The sequence below is a fragment of the Enhydra lutris genome, unplaced genomic scaffold, assembly GCF_002288905.1.
Source record: "Enhydra lutris kenyoni isolate GAN:26980312 unplaced genomic scaffold, ASM228890v2 scaffoldscaffold6, whole genome shotgun sequence".
Taxonomy (NCBI): domain Eukaryota; kingdom Metazoa; phylum Chordata; class Mammalia; order Carnivora; family Mustelidae; genus Enhydra; species Enhydra lutris.
Window position 1 is genome coordinate 29,552,498 of NW_019154090.1, and position 24,934 is coordinate 29,577,431.

A 24,934-nucleotide genomic window follows, 5' to 3' on the forward strand; every position below is an offset into this window, starting at 1 on the left:
TTTTTTTTTAAGATTTTTATTTATTTATTTATTTATTTATTTGACAGAGAGAGATCACAAGCAGGCAGAGAGGCAGGCAGAGAGAGAGGGGGAAGCAGGCTCCCCGCTGAGCAGAGAGCCCGATGCGGGGCTCGATCCCAGGACCCTGAGACCACGACCCGAGCCGAAGGCCGCGGCTTAACCCACTGAGCCACCCAGGCGCCCCAAAGCCCCATTTTTAAATGCTTTTGAGATTTGTGTGTATTGATAACTGTAGTTCTAGTTGATTCATAGCTATATTCAGTATAGAACTCCAACTTATTTACTCATTCTCCTGCTGACAGTCATTTAGATTTTTCCAACTTGTCCTGTTACCAAAACAGCTACAATAAATATTCCTTTTTTTTTTTACAATAAATATTCTTTACATATTTCTTCGTGTACCTGTGTATGATTTTTATATCAGGTAGTTCTCTTCAAACTTCTGAAGCACCTCCAAAATAATTTTAAGATTCTTTTTACTTCCTTGCATACTTTTAGGTTGACAGACTGTTGACATATATCATTTTTTAAAAAGGGATTTATATAGTTGCAAAGAATAGTTACCAAAAAAATTATGTTATTTTAAAAAATTTATCGGATAGAAACCAAAGTCCATAGCAATTTGATAACCGTCCCCTTTCATTTAAAAAAAATACATGTGTGGGGGCACCTGGGTGGCTCAGTTGGTTAAGCTTCTGTCTTCAGCTCAGGTCATGATCTCAGGGTCCTGGGATTGGGTCCCGCTTTGGGCTCCCTGCTCAGAGGGGAGCCTGCTTCTCCCTCTGCCCTCTGCCTCCTCCCCACTGCTCATGCTCTCTGTCTCTCCTTCTCTCTCAAATAAATAAATAAAATCTTTAAAAAAAAATACATGTGCAGTCTTCTTTAAGTCAATTTTTGTACTGTTCCTTTTTTTTTTTTTTTTTTTTGCTTAAATTCTTATTTTCACTCAAATAACCCCATATAATTTTATAATTCTTTTCTGGCTTATGAATTCTGCACACTGATTTAGATGTCACATGTCCTAAAGCTCACCACTTTAAAGTGCACAGTTCAGTGACTTTTAGTATATTCATAAAGTTGTGCAACCATCATCATGATCTAATTCAAGAATATTTTCATTATGCCAGGTGAAAACACTGTACCTATTAGCATCCACTTCCCATTCCTTGTTCCTCCCAACCCCTGACAGTCAGCTTTCTGTCCATGGATTTGTCTGTTGACAATTACATGACATCACATGTAATCACATGACATCACATGTAAATGTTATCATACAATATGTGATTGTTTTGACTGACTTCTACTTACCATGTTTGAAAGATTACATCTTTGCATCATGGATCAGTACTTCATTCCTTTTTGTGGCTGAATAATATTCCATTGTATGTGTAAACCACTTCTTATTTATCCATTCCTCAGTTGATGAACATTTTAGGTAGTTTTCATCTTTTGGCTATTGAGAGTAATGCTGCTATGAACGTCCATGTACAAGTTTTTGTGTGGACATCTGAGTATGTCTCTTGGATGTGCACCTACGAATGGAATTGCTGGGTCATGTGGTAACTCAGTGTTTTACTTTTTTTTTTTTTTTTTTTGAGAGAGGGTGGAACCGGGAGGGGCAGAGAGAGAATCCCAAGCAGTCTTCATGCCCAGCACAGGACTGATACAGGGCTTGATCTCATGACCCTGAGACCTGAGCCGAAATAAAGAGTCCAATGCTTAGCTGACTGAGCCACCCAGGTGCCCTTCAGTGTTTTACTTTTTAAAGAAGTGCCAAGCCTTTTTCACAGAGACCACACCAGTTACATTCTTACCGGGAATTTATGAGGGTTCCATTTTCTCTACATTCTCACCAGTACTTACTTTCTGTGATTTTATGCCATCCTAGTGAGTGTAGCTTATATCCACAGTGGCTTTGATTTGCATTTTCTTAATGTCTGTTGATTTTGAGTGTATTTTCACGTGTTTATTGGCCATTATACATCTTTGGGGAAATGTCTACTCTGATCCTTTGCCCATTTTAAAAAAAAATTTATTTTTTAAAATTTATTTTCGGTGTTCCAGAATTCATTGTTTATGCACCACACCCAGTGCTCCATGCAATATGTGCCCTCCATAATACCCACCACCAGGTTCACCCAACCTCCCACCTCCCTCCCTTCCAAAACCCTCAGTTTGATTCTCAGAGTCCATAGTCTCTCATGGTTCATCTCCCCCTCCGGTTTCCCCCAACTCACTTCTCCTCTCCATCTCCCCATGTCCTCCGTGTTATTCTTTATGCTCCACAAATAAGCAAAACCATATGATAATTGACTCTCTTTGCTTGACTTATTTCACTCAGCATTATTTCTTCCGTCCTTTGCCCATTTTAAAATTAGGTCCTATTGGGTTTTTATATAGGTTTTTATTGTTGAGTTGCAAGTGTTCTTTATATATTCTGGATATTCTAATATTATCAGACATGTGATTTACAATCAATTTCTGTTAATTTTTTGGTTGTTTTTCACAAAAGAAGACAACCTTGAGAGTGTCTTTTGACATACAAAAGTTTTTAATTTTGGTGAAGTCTTATTTATATATTTTTTCTTTGGTTGCTTGTGGTTTAAGTGTCTTATTTGAGAAAACATTTACTAATCCAAATCATGTAAATCATGAAGATTTACATCTGTTTTATTTTTAATAGTTTTATGGGTTTGGTTCTTACATTTTGGTCTTTGATCTGTTTTGAATTAATTTTTGTACATGCTGTGAGGTAGGTACTTTATATTCTTTTGTATGTGGATATTCAGTTGTTCTAGTGACATTTATTGAAGAGACTATTTTTTTCTCTATTGACTGGTCCCGGGTCCCTTGTCAGTTGACTCTAGATGTATGGGTCTATTTCAGACTGTCAGTTACATTCTGTTGACCTGTTTGTCTGTTCTTTGGTCAGTACCAGCTTATCTTGATTACTTTGTAATATGTTTCCAAATCCTCCTATATAATTTTTTTAATGTTTTATTTTGAGATAATTGCAGATTCACATAAGGTTGTAAGAAATAGTACAGAGATCTCCTTTCCTCTCACCTGTTTCTCTTAATGGTAACAACTTGCATAATAGTAGTGTATGAGCACAACCAGAAAATTGGCATTGATATAATTTCATCAGTCTTATTCAGATTTTACCAGTTTTCATGCACTAATTTGTGTATGTGTATTTCTGCCTTAGGATTTTATTCTAATATATTTCTATATTGAAGATAGTTGAGTATGCTATATTTCTTCAAAACGAGGATTAGTATATAAATGATTTTTTTTCAGTTTTTTTTTTAAATTTTAAAAAAGATTTTATTTATTTATTTGACAGACAGAGATCACAAGTAGGCAGAGGCAGGCAGAGAGAGGGAGGAAGCAGGCTCCCTGCTGAGCAGAGAGCCCGATGTGGGGCTCGATCCCAGGACCCTGGGATCATGACCTGAGCCGAAGGCAGAGGCTTTAACCCACTGAGGCACCCAGGCGCCCCTTTTTTTTTCAGTTTTATGTTACTGTGAGACCTTACGTGAAGATTTTTTTTCTGAATTAACTGATCATTATGATTATTTTTAGTGCATCTTTGAACAAACCATATAAATGTAATGGACATTTTAGAAATAATATTTAAACATATTAGGTAGATTTTTGTTGGAAAAACATGTCTTATTGAGATGGCTAGTACTTAAAAAAAAAACTATGGATAATATAACTTACTGCTAGAATGAGACAAAGTTCAGTATAAATCATATTCCTTTTTTCCCCCCTTTGGTAAACATAAACCTGAGAAGCCTTGTCTGTGCAGTCATTGTATACACTTGACAAGGGTAGTAACATGGTGACATCGGTGCTCTAGGAATGTTGTTCTGGCTGTGGGGTGCTTAGTAGACTTTGTGGGCAGGTCTCTGAAGCTGTGAAGATAGCCAAGGTCTTTGGCAGTAAGACTACTATGAATTATTTTGGTCTTGGGGTAGAGCACAGCAGTGGGAATGGAGATGAAGGGAAGAATCTTAGGAAGGCTTTCATGGCAGTTGTATCATGAGTTGGTCATACACTTGATGAAGCGGGTAAAATAGAGGGAGAAGCTAACAAATGTCACACCAACATTTTGAGCTTAGGAGAATGGAGCCGTTTTATCATTTCAGGTGGACTATAGTTGAATGGAAAGAGATATCCCTCCCACAAGATTAATTTAACATTTCAAATTATTAGCTAATAATGTATCTAGAAAACTGTAAGAAACAAGGGGTCCACACAAAGCAGAGTCAAATATAGCTTGTGTCAGAGTCATATTTTTTGGCTCCTGGTTTCTTTGCAAGGTTGAGTTTTATTGATTCTGGAACTCTCAGTTTTTGCTGTTGTACTACCCTGTTAGGCTCTGAGTTTTCATTTCTATTTTTTTTTTAAAGATTTATTTACTTATTTGAAAGAGCAAGGGAGCATGGGGATGGGGAGGGGCAGATGGAGAGGGATAGAGAGTCTTAAGCAGATTCTACACTGAGCGCAGAGCCCGACTTGGGGCTCGATCTCATGACCTTGAGATCAAGACCTGAGCCAAAACCAAGAGTCAGACACTTAACTGACTCTGCCAGCCAGACACCCCTTCATTTCTATTTGTATTCAAGACACAATACAAATACTCTTCATATGGATGTTTAAGGAAATGCTTAACATAAATTCTCAGACTTTCCTAGTTCTTGAGCCAAACTAGGCATCCACAAGGCACCTCCTTATCTGAGGAAATAGAGCCAAGTCAGTGTTTAGATGTCTTTGAACAAAGGCTCTACCTTTAGTCTTTTAGCTTCTGAAATGCTCTTCTCTCTAGAATATCATAGATACATATAGGAGTTTATCCTGGACTTTCTTTGTAGTAAGCTGCTGGTGGTAGTAAGAACTTGAGAATTTTTGTTGTTGTGAACTTTGCTGGAATTGGTATTGTTACCCATTAGGCAGCAAATGTTACATGAACACCTGTGATATTTTAGGCACTGGAGAAAAAGAAGCAAATGAGATAATGTCCTTGAGAAAATCATGGTTGGCGAGTGGGCAGGGATGTTTCTCTGTATCAATAACAGACCACATGATAAGTCTGAAGACAGAGAAGGGATCACTTAGCTAGCATCTGAAACAGTGGGCACAGTTTCCAGAGTTCCCGTGGACATTTGAACTGAGATCTGAAAGGGTGTTTAGTAGGAGTTTACTGGTGGGGAAGCAAGAGGGAGGGAAGATATAGGGATAGTAAGGATGTGCTAAGTCATGGGAACTTCAGGACAGGTGAGTTGAGGGAGAAGAGTGACATTCAGTATTGTGGCAGTTTGGGCTGCTGAGTCTGGGGAGCAGGGCTAGAGATGCAGCAGGAGAGGTAAGGAGGGGTTGGATTGTGATGGACTTTGTATATAGTGCTAAGGCGGGCAAAGGTTTCCGGGTAGGTTTGACACGATCAGATTGGCCTTTGAGGAAGATGATGGATTATTCTGTGGAGAACTGGCCAGAGCAGGGAGCTAGGCTGAGCTGTTGCAGGAGATTAAACTTAGACTAGGGGAATTTGAAAAAGGGCATTGGCAGTGGCAGTGGAGATAGAAGAAGGCCAAAATGGCAGTGGTTTTGTAGCTGAATGAATGGGGTGAAGCAAAGGAACAGTTGATAAGTTTTGAAAGATAGGGTGCATGATGACAAAATGTTGGGGAAAATGAAGAAAGTTTCTTTTACTTTAATTTTTTGACATAGGAAGTATTTGTCTGAAACATGGGTCTAGCTTTGTGCTGGAAATGTAGCTCAAGTAGTTACCAGCATAGATGGTAGGTGAAGCCATGAATGCAGATGTGATTACCTGTAAGGGGAATCATGGAGAATTGCATCCAGGAAAACTCCAGGACAGAGCCCAGGATTTGACCAAAACAGTTGTCCCTTAATTTTTTTGAGTCTTTCTTTTTTTTTTTCTCTTAAGTTACCTACTTACTTTTTAATTTAAATTCAATTAGCTAACATATGGTACATCATTAGCTTCAGATGTAGTGTTCAGTAATTCATCAGTTGTGTATAATACCCAGTGCTCATCATATCACATGCCCTCTTAATGCCCATCACCCAGTTACCCCATCTCTTCGCCTACCTCCCCTCCAATAACTCCCAGTTTGTTTCCTACAGTTAAGAGTCTCATGGTTTTTCTCCCTCTCTGATGCCTTCCCATTCAGTTTTCCCTCCCTTCCTCTATGGTCCTCTGTGCTGTTTCTTATGTTCTGCATATGGGTGAAACCTATGATAATGGTCTTTCTCTGATTGTCTTATTTCACTCAGCATAATATCCTCCAGTTCCATCCACATCTATGTAAATAGTAAGTATTCATCCTTTCTGATGGCTCAGTAATACTCCGTTATGTGTGTATGTGTATGTGTGTGTGTGTATACACACACATGGTATATATATACACACCACATCTTCTTTATCCATTCATCTGTTGATAGACATCTTGGCTCTTTCCACAATTTGGTTGTGTGAACATTGCTGCTATAAACATTGGGGTGCAGGTGCCCCTTTGGATCACTACATTTGTTTCTTTGGGGTAAATGCCTAGTAGTGCAATTGCTGGGTTGTAGGGTAGCTCAATTTTTAACTTCTTGACGAATCTCCATACTGTTTTCCAGAGTGGCTGTACCAGCTTGCATTCCTACCAACAGTGTAAGAGGGTTCCTTTCTCTACATCCTCGCCAAAATTAGTTGTTTCCTGTCTTGTTAATTTTAGCTCTTCTGACTGATAGGCGGTGGTATTTCATTGTGGTTTTGATTTGTATTTCCCTGATGCTGAGTGATGTTGAGCATTTTTTCAATGTGTCTTTGGCCATTTGTATGTCTTCTTTGGAGAACCGTTTGCTCATTGAGTCTTTCAAGATAGATGATTTATTATTTTTTAAAAATATAAGAGAGCCATATTATTTTGTGGGTAGTTTTAATTATCATCATGGCTGAGTACGGTAGGATATCCTAAACATTTAAGCATATAGCACTCGTTTGTTGTGTTATATGACTTATTATAGTTGTAGATTTATTTATAACTAATTAGGACAAATGCTTAATTCATTACATGTTAGGGTCATTAGTATGAATGAATTTTCATGATGAACTTTTTTCATTGTATTTTAAAAAAATACTTATTTAAGTAATCTCCACACCCAGTGTGGAGCTCGAACTCACAACCCCAAGATCAAGAGTCACATGCTCCACCAACTGAGCCAGCCAGGCGCCCCTCATTGTATTTTGATTTTAAGGAATTAGATAAAACTTTTTTTTTTTAAAGATTGTATTTATTTATTTGACAGACAGAGATCACAAGTAGGCAGAGAGGCAGGTAGAGAGAGAGAGAGAGGAGGAAGCAGGCTCCCTGCTGAGCAGAGAGCCCTATGTGGGGCTTGATCCCAGGACCCTGAGATCATGACCTGAGCCGAAAGCAGAGGCTTAACCCACTGAGCCATCCAGGTGCCCCTAGATAAAACATTTTTGACTGAAGATGAAACTTTGGATGTGGAAATATTTTCAGTGTTTCAGTTCTAAGAATTCAGCTACTTTAATATCTAGAAATTCCAAGACCATATATGGAAGATTTGTTCTTAATTTGTCATATGTATTAGAATCATTGGGGTGCCTGGGTGGCTCAGTCAATTAAGTGCTTGCCTTTGGCTCAGGTTGTGATCCTGGGATCTAGCCACACATCTGGCTCCCTGCTCAGCAGGGAAGCTGCTTCTCCCTCTCCCCCCCACTTGTGCATATGCACACTCTCACTCTCCTTTCCTCAAATAAATTAAAAAATAAAATCTTAAAAAAAATCATTTGTGGAGCTTTTAAAGACACTAATGCAATGCTAGATCCCAGGTGGGAGGGGCTCCATCATTTGTTTTTTTTAAAGATCTGTGGCTGATTTTGATGTGTATTCTAGTTGAGAACTCTATCAGGGGTTTGAGTAGGGGCTTTGTTCATGCCTTTGGCTTCTTGCTTATGTGGTTAGCTTCTTTGCTAAAGCTGTGATAGCAAAGGCCAGAATCGCAGCAGCAAATTAGTTGATCTGGCCATCGCAGTAAGACCACTTGAATTTTTATGTGAATTTAAATTATGAAGCAAAATTGAATAGCAGTTTAGTCAGGGCTCAGATCATTTAGGTAAAATACAACATATCCACACAATGGAGTACTATAAAGGGAGTAGCTGTAAAAAGGAACAAAGACTATCTCTGTATATGCTATGTGGTCATCTTGAGAATATATTGTTTAATGAAAAAAATAAAGAGCAGGACAGTGGTATTGTATGCTACCAGTTTTCAAAGAAAGGGGCCTATAAACATGTAAATATATATTGTCATATATCTACATAGACCCACCAAAGGAATGGTAAATCAGAAACTAACAAGAATGGTTACTCGAAGGAGAAGGAGGGAGTTGGGTAGAAGAAATAGGTACAGAATCTAGACTTAGAATATACTTTGTGTTTTGTGGGTTAGACTTTAGAGTCATGTAAATGCTTTACCATATTATAAAACAAGAATAAGTTAAACGAGAGGAAAAAACCAATTCAAAAAAATCAAATGCAAAATGAAATAAGTGAGCTGAAGCTCTCGGCTGAAGCATAGAGTATTTCAAGAGACTGAAACATAGTAATTTGACTGTAAGTTTCTAATAGTATATGCCCCTAAAGACAAAGAACTGCAAAGATATAAGCTGGTTTTAGTAATCAGATTATTATAGTAATTGGTAATAATATTGATATTGTTATTGTATTATAATATGTGTTATATGTTTGTAAGCAAGTAGATAGTGACATTGAATGGAGGCCATAGATTTTGGTGTGGAAAAGAGATAAAATCAGAGAAATTGGGTAAGAATTCTGGGATCCTAAATTTGACTCAGAATTTATCAGTATGAACTCATGATGTATTTTCTTTTCTATTCTGTTTATTTTTTTAAGTAACCTTCATCCTCAAAGTGGGGCTTGAACTTACAACCCTGAGATCAAGAGTCATGTGCTCTGCCAAGTGAGCTAATCAGGCACCCCTGTATTTTCTTTTTAAAAAATATATTTCCTAGTTCTTGGGACGCCTGGGTGGCTCAGTTGGTTAAGCAGCTGCCTTCGGCTCAGGTCATGATCCCAGCGTCCTGGGATTGAGTCCCACATCGGGCTCCTTGCTCATCAGGGAGCCTGCTTCTCCCTCTGCCTCTGTCTGCCATTCTGTCTGCCTGTGCTTGCTCTCTCTCCCTCTCTCTCTCTCTGACAAATAAATAAATAAAATCTTAAAAATATATATATATATATATTTCCTAGTTCTCTCTACTAAGAAAAATCTCAGAAACCCACCTGGACAGCATTAAGCATTTCTAATTCCAGACTCTGTTCTCTAAATAATTCCCACTAGAAGGAACATTGGGTACCTTGGAAAAAGGGAGCCAGGAAGTCTATAAAATGAGCTTGAAACATCTTTTTCTATCACAAAACTACTGGGGAAATTTCTGTTCATATCGGTGGTAGAATACCTTTTTCTAAGCTGACACTCCCAACTGAGAACAACTGGAAAAACTGGAAAATATTTTTTTTAAAAAAACCTGTTTAAAGACTTTGGAAAGTAAGCATGGCAGATAGCAAGGACTTGAGGTATACATATTTTGGAGAAGGAAAGCTCAGAGGGGTGAGGCCAGATTTCAGTATACCTTTTCCCTTGGAGTGACTGGCTGATTTGAAATGTGTATGTAAGAGGTTGAACAAAGTGGTGGCAGAGAGGCTGAGATTCTAAGTAGAGATTTTGGTAGTTACACAGAGTTGGGGGATAAAATTAGGGTTCAGGGCCTGCAGAGAAGGAAAGGCACTGGAAACCAGCCCAGGCTGTTAGTGGGGAACTCTGAAGGATAGGATGCACCTTAAGGATTAGCTTTCACAAAGGCTGAAGTCAGCTTTCAGATCACCTCAGTCCTTGATTGGATTAAGGAGACCTGCTCCTAGCTGTATTGCTTCCAGAAGCAGATAAAAGTTTGCTCTGGAGAAAGACACCATCAACCATTGATTCAAGTTATCTGTATAATTTTTATATATTATTGAGAATATGTAATATGTATTTACATGTAACTATATTATATGTATGTTTATAACATAGTATATTATAGAACAGCCTGGCATTAAATAAAAAATAACCAGATATTTAATAAAGACAAAAGAATTGGCTAAAAATCAAGAGAGAAAACATAATTGAAGCAGACTCATAGGGAGATTTCCAGTACAGATGAGATAGTGTAGATGCATTTTCTCTGCTAAGTCTAGCTATAAATCCTGAAACAGGTGCAGAAGACAATCAAAGGACAACTCTGACATGGTTTTTTTTTGTTTGTTTGTTTTGTTTTTTTAAAGATTTTATTTATTTATTTGTCAGAGAGAAAGAGAGAGAGAGAGAGAGAGAGATCACAAGTAGGCAGAGAGGCAGGCAGAGACAGAGGGAGAAGCAGGTTCCCTGCCGAGCAAGGAGCCCGATATGGGACTCGATCCCAGGACGCTGGGATCATGACCTGAGCCGAAGGCAGCCGCTTAACCAACTGAGCCACCCAGGCGTCCCCAAAGGACAACTCTGAAAGGTTGTAAGAAGAAGCTGGTTTGAGACCACAGGACTAGAAGAACAGTATAGCTATAGCATGTCTTGCATCCTCCCACCCAACAGAAGAAGGCCTCCCAGACCCAGTGCTTCCTGACCCTCTGACTTAGCAATGGAATGCAGTCCAGGTAGGCTCATTTCTTCCATGAATCAAATGGAATTCCCTCTGAAAACATCAGGCAAGCTTAATATCATCAACAAGGGGGATCAGTTAGGAATCCCACTGAATATAAGTGTGGAGACAAAGCACTCTTTTTCCCACTTGTCTTGAGACTTTCCTTTTCCACTGAGAGCTATCAAGGCAAATGGGCAGAACTAGGGAGAGAGACTCAGCTGTAGCGAGGATTCTAGTCTGAGAAGCATCTTTGTGCTTGAGGACTTCAGGATCTCCTCCCCCCACCTAAAGATACCAGGGTGAACACTACTGGCAAAAAGGACACAGCTGCAAGTAGCTTAGTGCTGGGTAGTCTCTTTGGTTATGTGGGCCCGAGTTTTTTCTCCCCTAGCCAGAGGTATACAGGGGCAGGTGGGTGGAACTGGCAAGAGGGACCCAGCTATGGGAAGCAGCTTGTTCTGGGAGGCCTCTTTTTCTCTGTGGCCTCAAGAGTTGCCTTTACTGCTCAGAGATGCTGGGAAGCAGGGGGGAACCTAGGGCCATCACACTCCTCCCCCATGAAGAGGCACCTGGCAGCCTGGCTTGGGGAAACTCCTTTCATCCCCTCTGGCAGCACTGGCAGGGATGCCTGGGAGCACAGTAGTACCAGATAAGCAGTGTGGGGCAGATAACAACACAGAGACTCTGAAAATTAATCTGCCATTGGAATAATAGCCCAGAAAACTGGGTCAAGATCCATATGCTAAAACTAAACGGGGTGACTACCTGCTAAAATAAAATCTTATGAGACCATATGTTAGTGACTTCTAACATAATAGACAACATATTCAAGATACAAGAGAAAATGACTTGTCATACCAAGAACAAAGTAAATTGCAACTTGAATTAGAAAAGGTAATCAACAGATACCAACCCAAGATAAATCAGATATTAGAATTTTTTCACAAAAATCTTAAATCAACTGTCATAAAAATGCTTTAAAATCAATTAAAAATTGTCTTGAAAGAAATAAAAGTACAAAATCTCATCAAAGACCTAAGTAAAATTAATTAGAACCAAATTACAAATGAAATTAGAAAGAACCAAATGGAAATTTTAGAATTGGATAACACAATAACAATAACGCCCCCTCCCCAACTTGTTAGATGGGTTCAATTAGTAGAATGACAGTAATAGAGGATAAAATCAGTAAACTTGAGAACTGAACAATAGAGATCCCGCAGTCTGAACAACAGAGAGGAAATAGACTTGACAAAATGATCTTTGGGGCAAAAGATCTAACACTTGTATAATTGGAGTCCCAGAAAGGCATGAGAGTGGGGCTGAAAGAGTTTTTAAAAGGAGTAATGTCTGACGACTTGGATGGAACTAGAGGGTATCATGCTTAGCGAAATAAGTCAATCGGAGAAAGACAACTATCATATGATCTCCCTGATATGAGGGAGAGGAGATGCAACATGGGGGATTAAGGGGGTAGGAGAAGAGTAAATGAAACAAGATGGGATTGGGAGGGAGACAAACCATAAGTGACTCTTAATCTCACAAAACAAACTGAGGGTTGATGGGGGGAGGGGGGTTGGGTGAGAGGGGGTGGGGTTATGGACATTGGGGAGGGTATGTGCTATGGTGAGTGCTGTGAAGTGTGTAAACCTGGCGATTCACAGACCTGTACACCTGGGGATAAAAATATATTATATGTTTATATAAAAAAAAAAGAAATAATGGCTGAAAATGTGCCAAATTTGGCAAAAGAAACCTGCAAATCCAAGAAATTGTGAACCTCATACAAGAAAAGCTCAAATCCCCACCAAGATGCATCATAATTGGACTCTTGAAATCTAAATGTGTGAGATAGATACAAGGTTAATACACAGAATTCGGTTGCTTTCCTATATACCAGGAATGAAGAAGTGGAATTTGGAATTAAAAACACAATACCATTTATATTAGTGCCACCAAAAGTGAAATACTTAGGCGTAGGTCTAGCAAAATGTGTAGAAGATCTGTATGAGGAAAGCTATATACTCTAATGAACAAAATCAAAGAACTAAGTACATGGAGATATATTCCCTGCTCATGGGTGAGAAGGCTCAATATTTTTTTTTTTTAAGATTTATTTATTTATTTGACAGACAGAGATCACAAGTAGACAGAGAGGCAGGCAGGGAGAGAGAGGGAAGCAGGCTCCCTGCTGAGCAGAGAGCCCGATGTGGGACTCGATCCCAGGACCCTGAGATCATGACCTGAGCCGAAGGTAGCGGCTTAACCCACTGAGCCACCCAAGTGCCCAGAGAAGGCTCAATATTGTCAAGATATCAGTTCTTCCCTTTTTCCCAACTTGATCTATACAGTCAAAATCCCAGTAAGTGATTTTGTTGATATTGACAAACTGATTCTAACATTTATATGGAGAGGAAAAAAAAACCCAGAGTAGTCAGCACAATATTGAAGGAGAACAAAGTTGGAGGACCAACACTACCTGACTTCAAGACTTACTATAGAGCTACAGTAATCAAGATAGTTGGTATTGGCGAAAGAATAGACAAATAGATCAAGTATATACTTAAAAATAGAGAAGTATATACTTACTTAAATATGTGTAGTATATATAACATGTATAAATAAATACAGTATAAGTATATACTTAGGTTAAGTATATACGAATAGTATGTAAGTATATACTTATGTAAATATATACAGTGTAAAAGCCTAGAAACCTAAGGGCCAAGAAGAAGTCTTGAAAGCCAGAGCGAAACTATGGGGAACACCCATGCAGATAACAGATTTCTCATCTGAAGCATTGGGGCCAGTGGAAACAGCACACTATTTCTCAGGTGTTGAAATTATACAACTGTCATTTGTGAATTCTGTATTCAGCAAAACTGTCCCTCAGGAATTAAAGGGAAATAAACATTATCAGATGGTAGAAAATGAAAAGAATTTGTTGCTAGCAGATCTTTCATTAAAGATTGGCTAAAGGAAGTTCTTTGAGCAGGAGAGAAATGATAAAAGAGTCAATTGTGTAGCATCAAGAAAAAAGAACAATGGAGAATCCTCCTGAGTGTTCGCAATCATATTTGATGACTGAATAAAAAATATAAAACTGGGTATGCCTGGGTGGCTCAGTCGGTTAAGCATTCGACTCTTGATTTCAGCTCACGTCATGATCCTGGGGTCGTATGATCGAGCCCCGTGTTGGGCTCCTTGCGCAGTGGGGTGTCTGCTTGAGATTCTCTTTCTCCCTCCCCCCTCTCTCTCTCAAATAAAGTTTTTTAAAACCATCTCATACTAAATATGATGATATTTTAAGTGGTGAAGATAGGGGCTCCTGTGTGGGTCAGGTGAGCGTCCAGCTCTTGGTTTTGGCTGGGTTTGTCATCTTGGGGCTGTGGGGTCAAGCCCCACATCAGTCTCTGGGCTGGGCAGGAAGTTTGCTTGAGATTTCCCCATGCACTGCTCCCCTCTCCCCCCAGTTCATGCGTGTACTCTCTCTCAAATAAATAAATAAATAAAATCTTTTAAAAAATAAAATGGTGAAGATAAAGGACCTAAATGGAAGTGGTAGAACATTATTACCAGTAGATTTTTCTAAGTCACATGTGTGCATTCTGGTGCCAATAGTAACTATGAAGAAAATACACAAAAAGATAAAAACAATATAAATAAATAAAGACGGAATCTTAAAAAATGTTCAGATGACCCACAGAAAGACAAAAAGAGAGAAACAGAATGAGAACCAGCGAAAACAATATAAGGCAAATAATAGAGTGGCTGACTTAAGCCTTAACATATCTGTAATTACTATAAATGTAATAATTACCTAAAATGGAAATGCAAATTGGATGAAAAAATGTGATCCAACTACATGCTGCTTGTAGGAAAGTCACTTCAAATTCAACAACATATGTAGGTAGAAAGTAAAAGAATGAAAAACATATACCATGCTAGAATTAATTGAAAAAAATAAAGGGTAGGAATGGTTATGCTAATAACTGACAGATTATGCTTTAGAGCAAAGAAAATTATAGAGATAAAAAGGAACATTGCCTAAAGATAAAGTGACAGATTAAATGTTGCCGGGGGTTAAGAATGTAAAGTGGTTGTTGGGTGGGGGGGAGGATGTGGGAGGGAGCTGTATGGTTACATAGGGGCAGTATGAGGAATCGTTGTGCTGGATCCATTTAGTATTTTGACTGGTGGTAGATGCATGAACCTACACAGGTAACAGAATTGTGCAAAACTTAAACACACACATATACACACACACGTGAGTATAAGTAAAACTGTGGACATTTGAATAAGATTGACTTATCAACGTCAGTATTCTAGTTGTGATATTTTACTGTAGTTTTAAAAAATGTTACCATTTAGGGAACCTGGTCAAAGTATGTAAGGAATCACTCTGTATTATTTCTTATAACTGCATGCTTTCTTATATTGTGAATCTATTATCTCAACTAAAATTTAAATTGTTAAAAACAAACAGGTTCAGGGACGCATGAAGACATGACAGCTAACTGCAGTGTTGGGTTCTGGCTTGGACAGAAAAAGGACATTAGTGGAGAGACAGAAGAGTCAGCCATTAGAATGATTAGAAACAGACTTTGAAATAAATGATGGCTTTAAGAGTTTAAACAATTTCAGTAAAGAGAAAATATAAAAAAGAATTAACGGAAACTGAAGATACAGTAACTGATTTTAGGAATCTTAGATGCAGGTGAAAAGAGAATCAACGAATAAGGTATGCTGGGAAAACATTCCTACGCAGAAGCACTGAGAGACAGAGGGCTGAAAAATAGTCTGTCATTTGTGAACTTTCTTGTGCTCTCTCTTTTTCACACATACATACAGTGGTTTTTCTTGAACCATTTGAGAGATCTATCTCATGGCTCTTGGCCCTTTAAATAAAATACTTTAGTGTGTATTTTCTAAGGGTAGTGATCATTTTAAGAGACTTAAGTCTTAAGGTGGTATAGTTTTCGCCTTCAGTATGCTTAACATTGATATAGTACCTTTATCTAGTATATTGTTTGTACTACATTTTGTCAGTTGACCTAGTAATGTCCTTTTATATTATTTGCTTTCGCCTCTTCCATTACCAGATCCAGTCTAGGTTTGGGTACTGCAACTAATTGTTATGTCTCTGTAGCCTGCTTTAATGTAGAACATGGGTCAGCAAATCTTTTCTGTAAAGAACTAGATAGTAAATATTTTCTGCTTTGTCTCTGTACAGTTACTTCTGCTCTTGTAACATGAAGTAGCCATTGACAATAAGTAAGCAAAAGGGCTTGTCTGTGTTCCAAAAAAATTTATTTACATGAACAATCAGCAGGCAGGATTTAGCCTAAGGACGGTAATTTGCTGACTCCTGATGTAGAACATTTCTACTGCCTTTCTTCCTTTTTAAAAAAAAAATGATATTCACACTCTTTCATGGATAGATACCCCCCCATTTTAATCCAGTTCTTTATTTTGCTTTTGTTTCATATTTCCTCATGGTTAGATTCAAATTATACATCCTTGGTCAGAATACTGCATAGGTGAAGGTTGGCCCTTCTCAGGATCTCATACCTGGAGGTGTATGATACCTCTATTTCCCTTATTTTTTATATTAATTTTATTCTCCTGTTTGAGGTGTTGTCTGTCCCCCCCGCCAACTATCTATTTTATTCCTCCTTGCAACTTATAAGCAATATGGGGGAAACACCTTAAAACCGTGCATATAAACTGCTCCTCATTAGGTTTGCCTCCTGCTTTTTTAACATCCATGGATGTTAAAAATATCTTAACACTCCTCTCAGTAATTAATAGAACAAAGATTTTAAAACACTTGTCCTAATTGACATACAGAGGACACTATACCATATAGTTACTGTGCTCTTCGAAATAATCATAAATCAAAAAGGAAATCACCCTGGGAATTTGAAATTTTGAGCTGAAAGATAATGAAAATATTAAATATGAGAACTATGGGTACAACTGATGCAATGCTGAGAATGAAAGGGTTTTAAATGTATACACTAAAGAAGAAAGGTTGGAAGTCAGTGATCTGTTTTCAACTCAAGAAAATACAAAAACTGCAAAAATATACTCGAAGTCATTAGAACAGAAAAAACAAAATTGAGGGGAGCCTGGATGGCCGTAGAGATTATTTAAATAAAATGTATATGTATGAAAGAAAAGACAAAATTGATAAGCTGCTAGAGAGATTGATAAAAAGAAAACAAATTACTGATCAGTAATAAGGAGGACATCACTATAGATCCTACATGCGTTGGAAAAATCATAGGATATTAGTAATAAGTTTATTCCAATAAATTTGAAAAATTTAGATGAAATGGCAAACTCTAGTAAGACCAACTTGCATAAAAGAGAACTCCAGGCCCAGAAGGTTTTACCAGTAAATTCTTCCAAACTTTTACAAGAGAAATGTCACCAATCTTAGACTCTCCTACAGATAGGAAAATAGGTGAAATTCCTTTCCTGTACAGATAATTTTGTTATCAAAACTTGACACATAAAAAGCAGGTCAGTTTAACTTATGAAGCTGTAAAACAGATTTAAAATATTTGCAAACTGTATCCAGCAAAATATAAAAAGAATCATGATCAACTTGGGTTTATTTGAGAAATTCAGTGTCAATTTAATATTCAAAAATCAATATCATTCACAGCATTAATAGAATAAGGGAGAAAAAGCAAATGACCATTAGATACACAGTTTAAAAAAAAAAACTAGAATTCAACACTCACTAATGTTAAAAATCTTTAGTAAACTAGGAATAGAAAGGTACTTCCTTAATCTGGTATTAAGGGTTTTACAAAGAACATATGGTGAAATACTGAAAGTTTTCCCCTGAGATTGAGAACAAGACCTCACCAGTTTTTACCAATCACCAATTCTTTTCCATGTCATAACAGATCTTAACTAATTACAATAAGGCCAGAAAAATAAAAAAGTCATAAATACTGGAAAGGAAAAAAATGAAAGTTTTTTTTGAACAGAGGATATGCTTGTATTATTCATAGTTTTTGCCTGGGATAACCAGGAGAATGATGTTACTATCACAGAGATGAAAATTCCATTATTAAAAATATATATAGGTAGTATTTAATGTTTTTCGATAGTATGAGATCAGTATGACTTCGTGCAGAGAAGCAGATTGAGGTGGAGCCCTGGGGCATTCCTATAACTAGAGGCTGACTGGGACAAGAAGGTGGGCTTATCAGAGGGGACTGAGAAGAAGCTGTGAATTGAGAATGGGGGGTTTTGGAAACCAAGTGAAGAAAGTATTTTATTTATTTATTTATTTATTTATTTTAGAGATTTTATTTATTTATTTATTTTAGAGATTTTATTTATTTATTTGACAGATCACAAGTAGGCAGAGAGGCAGGCAGAGAGAGATAGGAAGGGAGGCAGGCTCCCTGCTGAGCAGAGAGCCCGATATGGGGCTCGATCCCAGGACCCTGAGATCATGACCTGAGCCGAAGGCAGAGGCTTAACCCACTGAGCCACCCAGGTGCCCCAAAAAGTATTTTAAGAAAGTGGGAGGCATTGGGTGCTGGAGTGGCTCACTCGGTTAAGCGTCTGCCTTCGGTTCCCATCATGGTCCCCAGTCCTGGGATCAAGCTTTCTGCTCAGTGGGGAGCCTGCCTCTGCCTGCCATACCCCCCTGACCCCCGCCGCTTGTGCTCCCTCTCTCTCCCTAGCAAAAATAAAGAAAAAAAATTTTCTTTTTTAAAGAAAGAGGCATCAACTATTTCAAAGGCTCATATACCTTAACTAAGGGATTTTGGGGGGCTGGGGAAGTTAGGGTTAAAGCTAACTAGCTGAAACGGGGTAAGAAATTAGTAGGTTAGAGAGTTGTCAGTGACAGTAGATAATTCTCAAGACTTGCTGTAAAAGCACAGAAGTGATAATAGCACAAGTGGAACATAAGATGAAGGAAGTTTATTATTTTATTATTTTTTAAAGATTTTATTTATTTATTAGACAGAGATCACAAGTAGGCAGAGAGGCAGGCAGAGAGAGAGGGGGAAGCAGGCTCCCTGCTGAGCAGAGAGCCCACGCGGGGCTCGATCCCAGGATCCCGGGATCATGACCTGAGTCTAAGGCAGAGGCTTTAACCCACTGAGCCACTCAGGCACCCCGAAAATTCATTTTTTAAGAAGGAAATCCGAAAGCTCATCTCATGCTGATCCAGTAGAGAGAAGTGTGGGGTTGGGTTTGGAATCAGGTTTGTTCTGCTGGTGCCCTTGATTGAGTAGAGAATTCTGGACCCAGGTAGAGGATTTAACCCTAGATGAATTTAGATAGTTTATCCATTGTAACCAGGGGAAAGCACATGCATTTAGTAATGGGAAGAAAATGTAGTTCTCCTAATTTATTTCTTCTTCTATCACTATCCACTTAGTGTCATTAAGATGCCAGGCACGCTTCTAGGCACTGGAAATAGAGAACAGAAGAGACAAAAGTCTTTACCGTTATGAAGTTTACATTCCACTGGGGGAAAATACACATGAAATGAGTAAAGCAATCCACTGATCAGCAGTTGAAATTGGAAAGAGGGAAGAGGATTTGGGAAGTTGAAAGATAATAAGGCATAAAAGTGAGCTGGCCAGGAAAATGGAAGGATTGTTGTCCTATAGTGCTGAGAACCTATTTGAGATGTGTGTTTATAAATGTGAAGTGAGACCAGTCAGCACAACGTTGTGTCTCTAGTTTTAGCCAGCTACTTGGTTGCACATACAGAGTAAGCAGAGTTGGGTTCAACCAGGTTTAGAATTTTGCTGTACGTGTAACTTCAACTTGCTAAGATGCCATTGAATGTAAAGTGCACCTTTATCTTGTGTACCACTAAGAAAGAAAAACCACTTCCTTTAAACTGTGACATGCCATTGACTTTACAGTATATCCTGATTTCTGAACTATTAGGGGAAGAGGCTTCATCATAGAATTGGCAAAATTAGTAGTTGGGATGATTTTACTTGAAAGCAACAGAAAATCCAAACATAAATGGATTTTAGCCAAGAGGGATGTGAGGAACATGGCAGCCTGATAGGAACATGGCAGCCTCAATGAGTCTTGCTTCCCTGGCTCTCACAACTGCAAGCACTTTGCTTTTCTTGAACCAGCTTGCTGGGGGGACCTATAGGAAACTCTAGGATCTAGGATCTGTTGTGATCCTCCCAGACAGAGAACTGGTGTATAGCCGGGCCAGTGTAGCAAGGGACAGAGACCGTAAAGTTTCAGATCCTGGATGGTGTGATATATAGTAGATCTTCCTGACCTCCACAAGGTCAATATGTTGCTAAGTCGATGGGGAGAATCTCACCAGAGCTTGAGACAAGGGGATTACTGGGAGACCTGGGAGCAGCAAAGTGATAATAGCACAAGTGGAACATAAGATTAAGGAAGTATATTATTACTTCCTTGATGATGGAAGTATAAGATGGTGTAACCACTTAGGAAACAATTATGGCAGTTTCTTTAAATCTGATATATCAATTTTGATCCAGTGATTTCACTGTTACTTATTTATCCAAGAGGAGTGTCCACACAAAGGCTTGTACACTAGTGTTCTTAGCAGCTTTATTCATGTAACTACATAATCCAAGTGTCCATCAGCAGGAGAATGAATAAACCAGCTGTGGTATATTCATGCAGTAGAATGCTACTCAGCAATGGGACGGAACCAACTACTCATACACATCATACTGAGAAGCATCAGGCTGATCAAAAGAAGCAAGGCACAAGAGTATCTCTGTACGCTTTTATTAAATCATGTTGTATAAAACTGGTCTGTAGTGATGGAAATAAGATCAGTGTTGGGAGAGATTAACTGCAAAGTGGTGTGAAGGAACTTTTGGGGGTAACAGATCTGTCTTATGTGCTGTTTGGGAGGGTTCCACATGTATATACACTTATCACAACTTAAGAAATTGTACATTTAAGATGCCATTTGTATATAAATTGCTCCTCTCTAAGATTGATTTAAAATTTTGGTTGGAAGGAAGCAAATCGGTATAGCAGTCACATGAAATGTGAAAAATTATATTATGCCAGTAAAACTGTCAGGCTAGGTTAAGAAACAAAACCTAACCATGTCCTGTTTAGAAAAAAGAAACTTTTGAAAATTTGATAAGGAAATATGAAAAATAAAGAATTGGATAAAGATCTATGGCCCAGGAAGACAACAAGAAGAAATCAGTAATTATAATAATAGACAAGATGAAACCTGAACATCAAACTATATAAATGGTTATTATCATGATAAAAGGGACAGTTTATGACAATCTATAAGTTATAAGCTTATTTGGCTAAATAGCTAAATAAGGCAAAAATAACATGGTAAATGTGTCATGGTGTGGGATTTCAATATACCTTTCTCAGAAATAGATTTAGTAGGTCACAGGGGAGAATATGAGGAAGTTGAATAGTGCATTCAATAAACTGAATTACACATGAATCAGTACTGGTTTACATTCCTATGATAGATTGTCTTTTTTTTTTTTTTTTTTTTTTTTAATGTCCGAGGAACTTTGATCAAAGTTTTATCGATGTCCAACATACTTGACCACAAAGAGAATCTAAACAGGTGAGAAAAGTTGAGGTTTGTGGTTTTTTTTTTTTTAAAATAGGCCACTTTACTTGGTAATAATACCAATGTACTTTAATAATAATTAAAAAGAAATATTATAATGGCTCCTTTGAAACCTGCCTCCTATGGAGGGTTCCCCTATTTTCCCTGTATGTTTGTAGTACAGAATCACCCCCAGTGTATTCTTGAATTGGGAACTTGGTAGAAGCAAGGAGTTACTAATTCTCTGTATCTGGTTTCCTATTGTTGAAGAGTCTTTCTGTTTCAGTCAGATGCCTTTGTGTGACTGCTGGTGAAGTGAGCACAGGCAGTACCAGTGTGTGTACCTGCATCATCAGTGATAATATTAAACTTGACCTGAAAGTGTAGTTGATACTCCTGACCTTCCCCTTTCAATAAAGACTCTACTGGCCATTCACTAGAACACAGAGAATTTCAGGTTAACCATGTAAAAGAAACAAGAATATCTAATATGGGGGGCGCCTGGGTGGCTCAGTGGGTTAAGCCGCTGCCTTCGGCTCAGGTCATGATCTCAGGGTCCTGGGATCGAGCCCCGCATCGGGCTCTCTGCTCAGCAGGAAGCCTGCTTCCCTTCCTCTCTCTCTGCCTGCCTCTCTGCCTACTTGTGATCTCTCTCTGTCAAATAAGTAAATAAAATCTTTAAAAAAAAAAAAAAAAAGAATATCTAATATGGGGGGCGGGGAGGGGACGTGGAGAAGAGCATGCTCTCACGTCCTGCTCGTGTAAATGTAAATTGTTACAGCCATTTTGGAAGTAATTTGGCAGCTTGGTTAACAATTAAAATTCATCTTCCTTTGGCCCAGTAATCCTCCTACTAAGATTCTATTCTTAGAAATTAAAGCACAAGTAAGGCCATATGTATAGAGATATTTATTGCAGCAATGTGCATAATGCCAGCTGACTGAAAACAAAATGAATGTTATTAGGAGAAAGGCAGAAAAAAATGCTATCCCAGTAGGTTAGAAGATAATGCTCCATGGAAAAAATGAATGGAGACTCATACCTGTTGGTTGAAGAGATTCTCCCAGAGTTTTGTTGTGTGAGAAAAAGGAAGATGCAGAAAAGTTTGCATAACTGTGTAGCCAAACATTAATTGAAGAGAGCTGTGCATATATCATGGGCTCATAAGTATGAAGAAAAATAGTTAAGAATGCTTATGAGGTGGTTAAATGTTTATCTTAGTGTAGGGTGAGTGGGAGTACTTGGGGAGAGAAGTTACAAAGGGAGAATTGTCCTTCAGTTGACAAAAGGCTGTGATCGTAGCTATTCGTCATTTGTAAAATTATATAAATGCTAGATTTAAAGATATTCAGTGAATATTTAAAATTAAAATGACCTATTTCTTTTCTAAAAGTGATGCTGATTTGCCAAGGCCTGAGTATGTCTATGTATATGAAATACATAGAAACTCTTGGGAGCAAAACAAGCATAGTAAAAAACCAGAAAACTTTCTAAGCTAAAAGGGCCTAAATGTGTCCACACACACATACACAATGAACCAGTAACCATTGGGAACTGTATTAGCCCATAAACCTGGAGAGGCCTCTGTGGTTGGTTGGTTGGTACTGCTTTTCATGGACCTTTGCATTCCTTTGGTTTGTCATTCTTGGTGTTGGCTTTGTGTTCAACCTCGTACCATGATGGCTGTGTTGCTGAGATGGAGTTTGGGGCACAAATTGGTTATAACACCTGTGAGAGGAAGGGGCAGGAATTAGAATTGGGTAAAGGAAGAAGTTGAACTTCAATGCAGGCCTGACAAAGGGGAGCTTAGAGCAAAGGATTGTGTGTCAGAGTTGTTTAGTATTGGATTGAAATGCTCCTCCAGCCTTTCTACCCTTTATGGTGTGAGCTGCCCTGGGCAAGGCATGACTTGGGGCAAGGCAACTCCTGAAGAAACTGACACTGGGAGGCTGCCTGTTGACGAGGCAGTAAATCCTTCTTCAAAAGGGAGATTAATGTGATATATCTCCCTGTCTACCACAGTGTCTTTCTTAAGAATGAAAAAATAGTTCCTGGAAGCTCTCCATCAAGATTTGCCCTCACATCCAAGTATTAGATTACATGCTGTGACAGAGACTAGCAGTGACCTTTTTGGCCTCTTTCCCCTTTGCTAGTAAAGGGAGTCCTGATTTTTCATTGAGTACACGGTCATCTGGAATAATGGCTACATTTCCCAGCCTCCCTCTCCATTTAGATATGTCAGTAACTTTTGGCTGAGGGGATGTAAGTGGAATTGTCCTACTTGACTTAGAGGGAGGGGATGTGCATCTTGTTTTCTTTTCCTTCCTGCTGGGTAGAATGTGGGAATAAAAGCTGGAGTTTGAGCAGCTGTCTTGGATTATTAGGTGGAAGCCACATGTTGAGGATGACAGGGCAACAAGGTAGAAGAGCATTAGGTCCCTGTTGATTATAGAAATCCCGTAGGTGCTCTATATTTCTTTGGACTTTATATCTTGGTTAAGCCATTACAATTTACATTTTTCTGTCATTTGGGCTAGAACCTAATCTTAACTGATACATATTTCTAATCAGTTATTGGCAGGGAACACAGAACACCACAATTGGCTCAGACTAACATTTTGGGGGTAAAATGGATATTGGGAGTAAGTCATGGAGAGATTAATATCCAGGTAAGTACGGCAGAGGGAGAGAAGGGGAAAGAAGCCAAGGGATTTGCAGGTGATGATATTGTGATGGACCATGGAATCTTAAATAGGTAAGGGGAAAGTCAAGTGTGTGGGAGGTGGGTGATGAACATGAAGAAATCAGTGGATTGGAGGTCCCCATAGGGCTGATGACTTCCTGGAAAAGGGGAGCTAGGCTAAATGAACTTGAGACAAAAGATAGTGTTCATAGCATAGGATGCCTAAAATGAAGATTTTGGTGCTTTTGCTCTCACAGATAATGGCAGGGCCCAGAGGAGTGGATGGCTCATGTGGGGTGGAGGAAAAGACCGTTAATGGTGAAGTTAAGAAATGGAGAGCTTGAGTTCTGATTGGAACATCTTGAATGTTGATGTAGTTGAATGGAAGGCAGTGAGCTAGATGCTAGTATCAGTGGGTGAGAAGGAGTAACTGGGATGCCAGTAGTTAACTCAGAAAGTAGGGGAGGCAGATCCAGAGGAGAACATCTATTTCAGAAAGGCTGACACTGGTGATGGAAGAGGGAGGAAAAATGATCTAGAAACAGCAGTGAGGAAGGAAATAGCATCCTTCTTAAATATTAAAAAGTTATATATAGCAAAAGATAACAGACACAAAATATAAAGAAAAAAGTAAACTGAGAAAATATATTTTTAGTGTATTTAACATGCAGATGGGAGCTCCTTAATATAAAAAGAGCTCCTAAACATTAATTTGAAAAAGACAACTTGGTGGCAGAGTGGGCGTAGAATATGGAATTTTAATTCACAAAGGAGGAAATGCAAATGACCAAAACATATGAGAAGATATTCAAGCTTCAGGGTTAGTAGCAGTCCAAACATTAATGAGATATGAGGATATGCCTATCATATTGGCAAGACCTAAAAATATTGACAAACTTCAG

General features: G+C 38.5%; 1 protein-coding gene across 1 annotated transcript in view; it reads left to right on the forward strand.

Annotated features, from left to right (window-relative positions):
• Window positions 1-24,934, forward strand: part of LOC111141420 (attractin) — a 151,671-nt gene that overhangs the window by 12,061 nt on the left and 114,676 nt on the right. The window lies entirely within an intron of this gene.